Source organism: Hippopotamus amphibius, chromosome 12 (assembly GCF_030028045.1).
Source record: "Hippopotamus amphibius kiboko isolate mHipAmp2 chromosome 12, mHipAmp2.hap2, whole genome shotgun sequence".
NCBI lineage: Eukaryota > Metazoa > Chordata > Mammalia > Artiodactyla > Hippopotamidae > Hippopotamus > Hippopotamus amphibius.
In genome coordinates, this window is record NC_080197.1 from 23,150,358 (window position 1) to 23,160,551 (window position 10,194).

The 10,194-nt window shown below is 37.4% G+C and overlaps 1 long non-coding RNA gene across 1 annotated transcript; it reads left to right on the top strand.

Annotated features, from left to right (window-relative positions):
* Positions 1 to 631: 631 nt before the first annotated feature.
* On the top strand, positions 632 to 8,756 carry LOC130832603 (uncharacterized). The gene is made up of 3 exons (XR_009048332.1): positions 632 to 744; positions 1,984 to 2,135; positions 8,659 to 8,756. It is a non-coding gene; the product is annotated as an uncharacterized LOC130832603 (long non-coding RNA).
* Positions 8,757 to 10,194: the final 1,438 nt, after the last annotated feature.

Genomic DNA, 10,194 nt, shown 5'->3' on the forward strand with positions numbered 1-10,194 from the left:
AATAAATATTTATGAAGCACTTCTTGTTTGAGGGATGCATTGGTGAGCAAGACAAGCAGGGTGCCTTCCCCCAAAGAGCTTATAGTTGGAGAGGCAATATCCTCAACCAAGGGCTCAAATATTTCCTATGAATAAGTTTCCAGTGACCATGAGTCACAGTAAAACATGAGAAAAACAAGGCACTGTGAGAGAACCCTGGCAGACTCAGTAACCAGCCAACCTAGACACATAGAGTGTTCTGATAGCAGAATTATCAGACTCAGTACAAAATTGTGTAATTTTTTGTGGGGACCTAAGCTTCATAGGGAGACCCCTCAAAAGTCCTCACCAGTGGGGAAATGAATGGTTTAGCTTGGCTTGCTTATTATACTCCCAAATCACTCAAAATCTCTGCTTTTACAAAAAGCTCTTTTCTTCTTCTTTCAGCTCTTTTTATATATTGCTGTACCACAGAGGGGAAACAAATCAGATACACACACACTCCTTCCCTCAGACACTTTAATTCAAGTGAAAAAGACAAGAATGAGACTGGGGCTTCCCTTTAACCTGGAGATCAATCAGACTTGCAAAATCAATAAAAAAGAAATAAGCCAGAAAGTATTAATATTTTGTATTTTTTTCTCAGATATCACTCATGACAAGAAAAATCACCAGAGCTTGAAAAGAGCAATGAAAAAATGTCGAGAACTCCTAGAGCTCTACAGTGTTCAACAGCTCTACAGCTGTCCTTTCAACATTGCCCAGGTAATCAGAATGGCTGACATTACAGAGACAGCTTGAAATGTTGGAGAGGGTGGGAAACAACCAGAAGTCTCATACATTTGTTCATGGGAATGTGAAATGGTAAAACCACAATGAGAAAAGTTCCATTAATTTCTTATAAAACTAAACATACAAGATTGCCCAGAGAATTTGCTCTCTGAACATTTCATAGTTTGGAGATGAGGCACCATGGCCGTGACTCTTACACACCTTGCTCTGTGAGTTTAGCGGTTTAGGTCAGCCTGTCAATGAGGCCAGTGTCACTGTTTGGATATCTCTTCAGACAGGCTCTGCTCTCACTGATTGCTCTCCTAACCCTACCCAGCCTCTTGCAAATGTAAACCCTTGTCACAAAAAGGAACTTCAAGAGGGTGTAGTTGTTCCAACAAGCCATACACTTTTTGATTAATGTATTTATTCAATATTCTATAAATATTAAGCATCTACTGGAGGTACCAGACTCTATATTAGGTGATACAGAAAAAAAAATCTTACAGATCATACTCATGTAGGGTCAAAGGTATCAGGTAATTTAAATTGTCTTTACATTAGTTTCCTAATCTGTATGATGAGGATCTGTAAAAATTTGGACAACTCAGTTGTTATAAGAGTTAAATGAGATACAATATAGAAAATGCTTACTGCCTGTCACACAGTAGGTGCCCAGTAGACTATACCTATTCTAATTATGTGAAGGACTTTATACACTGCCAAGTACAATGAGAAGCAGAATGACACATTCTTTTAATGTATTATCTCCAGACAAAGTATTTTAGCTAGGCCTGGGTCCCTGTCAGCCATATAGCATTAAGGCCTTTCCTTAATTCCTATTCCTATAAAAGTGTCACATGTCACTCTTTCTGAGGATTTCAGTAATCAAGCTTTTTTTTTTTTTTTTGGCCGTGCTGGGCGAGATCTTAGTTCCCCAACCAGGGATCAAACCCATGCCCCCTGCAGTGGAAGCGTAGAGTCCTAACCACTGCTAGGGAATTCCCTCAAGTTTCTTTCTAAGAGTCAGAGCTGTAAAAGACCGTGCACAGTCCCTAGCATGGGGCATTTGAGTTGCTTCCAATTTTTCACTTTTGTGAACAGTATAGAAGTAAATAGCCCTGTACATGTTTGTATGCTTCTCTGATTGTTGACTTAGAACCTATTCATTGTTCAAGACTCTTTCTGTCATAGTGTATATCTTGAAAGTTCATTTTCCCTAAATCATCTCAGGTCTTCGAAGTTTTTCTCAATTCAAATGAGCTCTGCCAGTTTGTAATGACTACATGGATGGCCTGAAAAACCTGAAACATCCCTGCACCCAGCAGTCAGCGGGGGAATTGCTGATAACGTTGGTGAAGAATGCAGAGTCACAGTTTGAGAAGGTAAACAGCTCAGTGGCATTTCCGAGTTTAAGATGCTGGAAAGACCTCTCCCCTCCTACAGATGCTGAGGTCTCGACTGATGCTCCTGTTCAGCTGAGAACAGTTACTGAAGGGTCCAGGGTGAAAGCCTTAGTCCGTTTGGTCAGTGTTGAACAGTCATCCACTCACCAAGCATATAATAAACAAGCACTGTGTATGCAGCTAGGGAGGGCAATTTTTAAAAATCTAATGTGTGGTCCATATTTTCCAAAAGGAGAGTTTTTCTGGGAAGATGTAATTAACACATATGAGAATGGTAACTCCAATTTAGATCCTCATTCAGGTTAGTTAGAGGTACCAAATTAAAAAAAAAAAATCAAGGCATCAGTGATCCTAGGTGGAGGCCAACTTAGTAAACTAAAATCAGGAGAATTTATTTAAATGTATCTAAAACTGATACATGAAGAAAGAACTATATCATCTAGAAATACAGACAGACATACTAGAAGAGGTAAATGAATGAAAGTAGTTGTCTCTGGAGAGTGGACCTGGGGAATGGGCAGGAGAGAGCCTTGAAATACCATTTTAAATTGTGTGCATGTTGCACTTTGATAAAAATAAAAAGTAATTTTAAAATGATGAAAACCCATTTTTTAACCTATTAAAATAGCAAAGATACAAAAAAATCAGTACTATATTGAAAGATGGTGATATGGGTACTTGTATCATTTGGGTGCTTTCAGCTGCTAAAAAAACAATCAGTTGTGAAAAGCTTAAACAAAGGGTTTATCATCTCATATATTAAGAAGTCTGGAAGTAGAGTACATTTTCTAGGATTGGTTCAGCGACTCAGCAATGTTATCAGAGAGCCAGGGGGTTTTCCATCATTCCAGCTTTACCTGTTCATATAGTCATAAGATAGTTGCCACAATTTCAAGCTTTATGAGCAGATAAGACAAGAGCACCCATCAAAGAAAAAAGAGGTTGCCTTCCTTTACTCAGAGAGAAAAGTTTTTCCCAGAAGCCCCTGGTAGATTTTCCCTCTTGTTTCATTGGCCAGAGTTGCATCAGCTGTCCATCCTCAAACCAGTTTCTGGCAGCTGTGGTAATGACGGCCATTTTATATGAGGCTGCTGAGGCCTGCCTCTCTGAGAAGCTGACATTTCCACAGAGACCTGAAGCCACAAGCCTATGAGCAGGAAGAGCTGTCCAAGCAGAGAAATGGACCAAAGCCCAGTGGCTCCCTTTTACTTACCTGAACATGATAAACATCTCCAGGAGGAAGGCAGGTATGATGACTCTGCCATTCTCAGAGGCAGAGTGGGAAAAATCCAGCTTCCTTCCAACACTTTCATTAGCTTGTCTTATTATAAAATACAGGGATTTCCCTGGTGGTCCACTGGTTAAGACTCTGCACTCTCAATGCAGGGGCCCTGTGTTCAATCCCTGGTCACGGAACTAGATCCCACCTGCTGCAACTAAGACCTGATGCAACCAAATAAATAAATATTATTTTTAAAAAACCCAATACATAATCTTTAAGAAAAAATTTGAAAAAATGTATAAGCAAAAAAATTAATATCCCATCACTAAAAGACACAATATCTTTGTATATATGTATGTATATATATATGTTCTTCCAAATCCTTTTATATGCATATACATTCATACAGGTATATTTTAAGTAGTTTTGATAATAGTAAACTCTTTAAATAATAATAAACATTCTGTTTTAAAAGTCGCCCTGAGGACCTTTTAAAAATAGCCACAGTATCCTCAGTAACTATCAGTGTCCCACAACATTAAGGTCTTAGTGAGTTCTTTTCCTTCTTCAGGTGCCGGAAATTATGGGAGTTATCTGTGCCCGGCTGTCCGTAATCAATCAACCTAGAGTCCGCCAACAAATCATAAATACTATGAGTTTGTTTATCTCCAGGCCCAGGTACACAGATATAGTGATCAGCCACCTTCTGTGTCACCCAGTACCATATGACAGGTAACAGAATCTGATACAGCCTCTGGATTCAGCTGGGGTGTGTGACTCAGCTCTGAGTACTGCGGAACATGGTTGCCCTCAAAAGTCTAGTCATGTTCTTGTAAAGGAGATGAGATATAGACAGATGCCTGCAATAAAAATCAGAATATAGTGCATAAAATAAGGAAACAGTCCAGAAAATCCAGAATGAAGACCATTTTACAGGATAGTTGGACTGAACTCTTCAAAAAAGTTAATGTCATGAAAGAAAAAAATTGTGCTGAGGGCACTGTTCTAGGTACAAAGACACTAAAGAGACATAACCAAATACAATATATGACTTTGATTGGATTCTGAAAGAAAAACAAAAGCTATAAAAGAGCAGAAACTAGCACAACAGTGTAAAGCAGTTACACTCCAATAAAGAGCTTAAAAAAAAAGCTGTAAAGCAAAATTTTGAGGAGATTTAAATATAAACTCTGTACTAGATTACTAAATTATAATTTTCTTAGGTATGAAATGATAATATATAAAAAATGTCATTCTTAGGAGATAGATGCTTTAAGAGATGGAGATTTAGAGGTGAATGCTATGATATCTACAATATGCTTGAGAAAGATTTAGCCAAAAAGTAACTATATACATAAAAAAGAAAGCATATATATATACATAAGTAGGAATACAATCATAGAGAGGAACACACAAGAAGCTTTTTTTGGTTAGTGGTTTTGAGTTGGAGCCACCTTGGAAGTTCCAGGAAATGCCTTATGGGGAAGGCAGTGAGCGTCCAAGCCCCCACCTCACTTTAACCAGAGCAGCCCTTCTATTTATCTGCTTTATGTAGTACTGTGATTCTGGGTAATTATTGTATTGAAGGAAAGATTTCTCAGCTTTTTTTTTTTTTGACGTATAGTTGATTTACAATATTGTCTTAGTTTCAGTTTATATGTATGTGTATATACATATATATAAAAACATTCATTTTCAGATTCTTTTCCATAACAGGTAATTCCAGAATATTGAATATAGTTCCCTGTGCTATATAGTCAGTCCTTTTTGTTTATCTATTTTATATATGGTAGTGTGTATCTGTTAATCCCAAATTCCTAATTTATCCCTCCCCCTTCACTTTCCCCTTTGGTAACCATAAATTTGTTTTCAGTGTCTATAAATTTGTTTCTATTTTGTAAATAAGTTCATGTGTATCATTATTTTAGATTCTATATATAAGTAATATCATATAATATTTATCTTTCTCTGTCTGACAGTTCACATAGTATGATAATTTCTAGGTCCACCCATGTTGCTACAAATGGCAATATTTAATTCTTTTTTATGGCTGAGTAATATTCCATTGTATATATATACCACATCTTATTTATTCATTCATCTGTTGATAGAACTTAGGTTGCTTCCATGTCTTGGCTATTGTGAATAGTGCTGCTGTGAACATTGGGGTGCATATGTCTTTTCCAGATATATGCTCAGGAGTGGGATTGCTGGATCATATGGTAACTCTATTTTTAGTTTTTTAAGGAACCTCCATACTGTTTGCCATAGTGACTGCATCAATTTACATTCCCACCAACAGTGAAGGAGAGTTCTCTTTTCTCCACACCCTCTCCAGCATTTATTATTTGTAGACTTTTTGATGATGGCTGTTCTGACCAGTAGGTGTGAAGTGATACCTCATTATGGTTTTGATTAGCATTTCTCTAATAATTAGCAATGTTGAGCATCTCTCCATGTGCCTGTTGGCCATCTGTCTGTCTTCTTTGGATAAATGTCTATTTAGGTCTCTGCCCATCTTTTGATTGGGTTGTTTGATTTTTGGTACCAAGCTATATGAGCTGTTTGTATATTTTGAAAATGAATCCCTTGTTGGTTGTATCGTTTGCAAATATTTTCTCCCAGTCTGTAGGTTGTCTTTTTGTTTTGTTTATGGTTTCCTTTGCTATGCTACAGCTTTTAAGTCCCATTTCTTTATTTTTGCTTTTACTTCTTTTACCTGGGGTAACTGCTCTAAGGGAATATTGCTACGATTTATGTCAGAGAATGTTTTGCTTATGTTCTCTTCTAGGAGTTTTATGGTGTCCTCTCTTATATCTAAGTCTTTAAGCCATTTTGAGTTTATTTCTTTGTATGGTATGAGGGAGTGTTCTAACTTCATTGATTTACATGCAGTTGTCCAGCTTTCCCAATACCACTTGCTGAAGATTTCTCAGCTTTAAACTGTTTGAAAACTGGTTTCAATGAATGGCTCTCATATAATGTCTTGGTGTAGCACTGATGTTTTCTGTAAGTGAACTTAGACATTTTACCACTAAATCAAATAAAAGAGGACTTTTACCCATCCAGAGGGAAAATGAGTTAATATAGATTTTTTGAAAAATGTTTGTACTTTTGTGTATTTCTCTAATACGTTGTTTTTAAATCTGTGCTACTTACTTCAGCTTACCTACACTAGAGTCTTATGTAAAATATATGATTTGGTACAAAAGATTAAATATATCCAGTTGTTTTAAATGTAATTTTAGCATTATTTTATTTTTTGTGTTTGTTCTAGCTCTCGGAGAACTTTGAAAACTACTGCTGTAGATCATATGAGAACTGTGGAATCTGTTAGAAATGGAAAGGACTTAGGAAACTTCATTCTGATTATATTTTTGGTTATTTGCCTGAAGATATTAGTTGATTTACATGCAGATTGGGTGATTGCTCTTAGGAGTCTGTTCAGGTCATCTACTATGCACATGGTGCTGGTAGGCCCTGGGGAAATAATGGACAGGACAAGGACCCTGCCCTCAAGCAGCACAGAGTCTGGTAGCAGACATAGATGAATAATAGGATTCCAAAGTAAAATAAGAGAGTTCTATGGAAGCCCCTGTGAGGGGATGGGACTCAATTAGATAAAGGATTAGGGAAGGATTTCTGAAGGAAGGGCTTCCCCAAGCTGAGTTTCTAGTATAAATTGGTCAAGTAGACTGTGGGTTGGGGGAGTGGAAAAGGCATTCTAGACAGAAGGAATAGCAAAAATAAATGCAAGGAAGGTATGAAACAGCTTGATGAATGTTGATTCCCAAAGGGGTGATGGTCAAACAAAAACCATGTCACATCTACAGAGTCAGTATCACTGGAGGTGAGACCTGTTCCATATTTTTCACAAACTCTCTCCAGGTGACATTTTTCACACTAAAATTTGTGAACCATTGGCTTATAGGCCAATGTGTGTGTTTTCCTAATTCAGATGCATTCATAGCACACTTACACATCTGCCGCAGTCCAAAAAGCATTTTGGAAAAACGTCTTTCATGATAAATATGTTCTCCAAAGTACTTCATTTACTCTTCAGGTATTCAGAATAAAAAACAAGGGTAGGTAAATATAGGAATTTCTTAATTTTATCCCAGGAGTGAATGTTCATATTCTACAATCTATTTCCCCAGCTGTCAACCTTTACAGCATCCCACATTGCCTTTCTGTCCTTCCCTTTAGGAGTCCTTTAGGAGCATCTTACTTTGTTTTATTCATAGATTGGAAATACCAGAGTAGGGAGTGAAATGTTGGAATAGTCTTTAAGCCTCTCAATTTCTGTAGTGATTCTGATTCAGGTAATTGGAAGACCACACTAAAGTAAAAAACACTGACTCTTGCATGCAGAGACATCTAGGTAGATTCCAAAAATAAGAGAATTGATTAAAAGCATGGGTAAGTTCCAGTCTTCCCCTCTGTAATGCTTCTTCACAATGTTTATATAACTCTTAGGCTCTACCTTTAGGTCAATGGTAGAAGAGAAGTTATTACATGCTACCTTTCTTTAAGAAGAGATGTTTTCTAAGGAGGATTGAAGCTTTATTTCAGAGTTCAACCTTAGCCTAATTTGAGGACCTTCGAGTAGATTAAATAAATGTCTTTGTCTTTTGTGAGCCTGGCATTGTGCTAGGCCCTAAGAGATCCGTAGAAGAAATGCTGGACGTAATCCCTGCCTTCAGAGGGAACAGATAGACACACACACCGAGAACCGACAGTAGCGCATGTAAGATTGAAGCAACCTCTATAAAGAAGAAAGTTTTTAAGTGTTAGGGGAACTCGCATGAGTGACATGGTAAAGAAGCAGCAAAGGCTTCACAGAAGACATCATTGGAGCTCGACCTTGAAGGATTTTGACGGGCAGAGAAGAGTTTTGGAAAGGGCCTTCCAGTTTAAGGAAATGACATAAGCAAAGGTGTAGGATTTTCAAAGTCTGTTGTCTGTTTGGTAAAGGTGAATAGTCTGGGGTAACTAGAGCACAGAATATGTGATAGGGAGGTTGTGAGACTGAAAAGGTAAGTTAGGACCAGTTTGTGAATGGTCTTGGAGTCCATGGTGAGGCCATGGGAACTTGAGTTTATGAAATCTTGGGAGTTACTGTTATGAAATCAGATAGTAAGTCTCCATACCCTGAAGAACCAAGTATCACAGAGGAAAACCTCTTATAAATTGGATTCCAGACAGATTCTAGGAAGCTTGTGGTCTTGGTTGGCCTAGCATAAGCCATTCTTCTAAATGCTCTTACTCTGGGATTTCTAGGCATCTGGCTGAGTTGTGGAGAACTCTGGAGGTGGAGCTGCCCAGCGCAACCTGGATTCTCTGGCGGCTTCTGAGGAAGCTGCAGAAATGCCATAACATGCCCACCCAGGAGAAGATGGCCTATGTGGCTGTTGCCGTAAGCCGTTGAGCTCTGCCCCTCCAACTTCAGCCCACCATGCTCCCCTCCCGGACAACTGGCCCAGCACCCCATCTGGAGAGTGTTCCTTTTGGTTGCTCTCGAAGTTTGCTTCTTCTGTCATCCATTTATAAATCTACCAGTGTCTCCACCAAGGGATTGATGTGGAGAGGGCTGGGATGAGTGAAGGAATCAGTGTGGTTTAATATGTTTTAAACATTCCTTTCCTCCCCCTTTAAAAAATGTATATCATCATAGTTAAGAGAATACAAACTTGTAAAAAAAAAATTTCAAATACTATAGAAGAATGAAAAATAAAAACCAAAGGTCCTTCTTGAGCAAAGATGGCAAACTTTTTCTATAAAGGACCAGATGGTAAATATTTTAGGTTTTTCAGGTCACATATAGTCTCCACCACATATTCTTTAGATACATTTTTTTTAAATCCTTTAAAAATCTAAAAACTCTCCTTAGCTCATGGCTGTACCGTCTCCCTAAATATGAACTTTCTAGAAGTGTTTATAAATTATAAACTTTTTGTGTATGAACTTGGCATACTTTTTCCCTCCATATTTTTCCTTTTAAGTAAACTTTAATTTTTAGAGCAGTTTTAGGCTCACAACAGAATTGAGCAGAAAGTACAGAAAGTTCCTATATATCCTCTGCCCCACTACGTGCACAGCCTACCCCATATCCATGTTTATTTTATTTTATTTTATTTTATTTTATTTTATTTTATTTTATGGAAGTATAGTTGATTTACAGTGTTGTGTTAATTTCTACTGTACAGCAAGGTGATTCAGTTGTATGTGTACATATATACATTCTTTTTCATATTCTTTTCCATTATGGTTTATCACAGGATAGTGACTATAGTTCCCTGTGTTATACAGTAGGACCTGTTGTTTATCCACCCTATATGTAATAGTTTGTATCTGCTAATCCCAAATTCCCAATCTACCCCTCCCCTACCCCCTTTCATGACTACTTTTTACTTTATTTTCTTCTCTACCAGTTTATTGTTCAGCTTTCTCTGGCCTAAGTTATTATCATACTTTTTTTTAGCTTTCAAAATTACTTTGATGTCTCTAATCTGCTGTTGTCTCCTCTCTTATTTTCTCTGTTCTAGTGGGTTTATGCCTTTTTAAAAAGCCCTGTAATGTCCTTAGTGCAGTTTTAGGAGTTACAGCAGATAAAGGTATACATTTAATCACAGTCTAGAAAATTGTATGTGTGTATTAATAAGATCATAGTACATATAGCGTGATGACCTGCTGTTTTTCACTTAACAATATATGAACTACTTTCCATATCAATACATAAGGCTCTCTGTTATCCTTTTCATGGCTGCATAGTAATTTGTTTAGTTTTAATTACCTTTTAAAAATAGGTAATACATG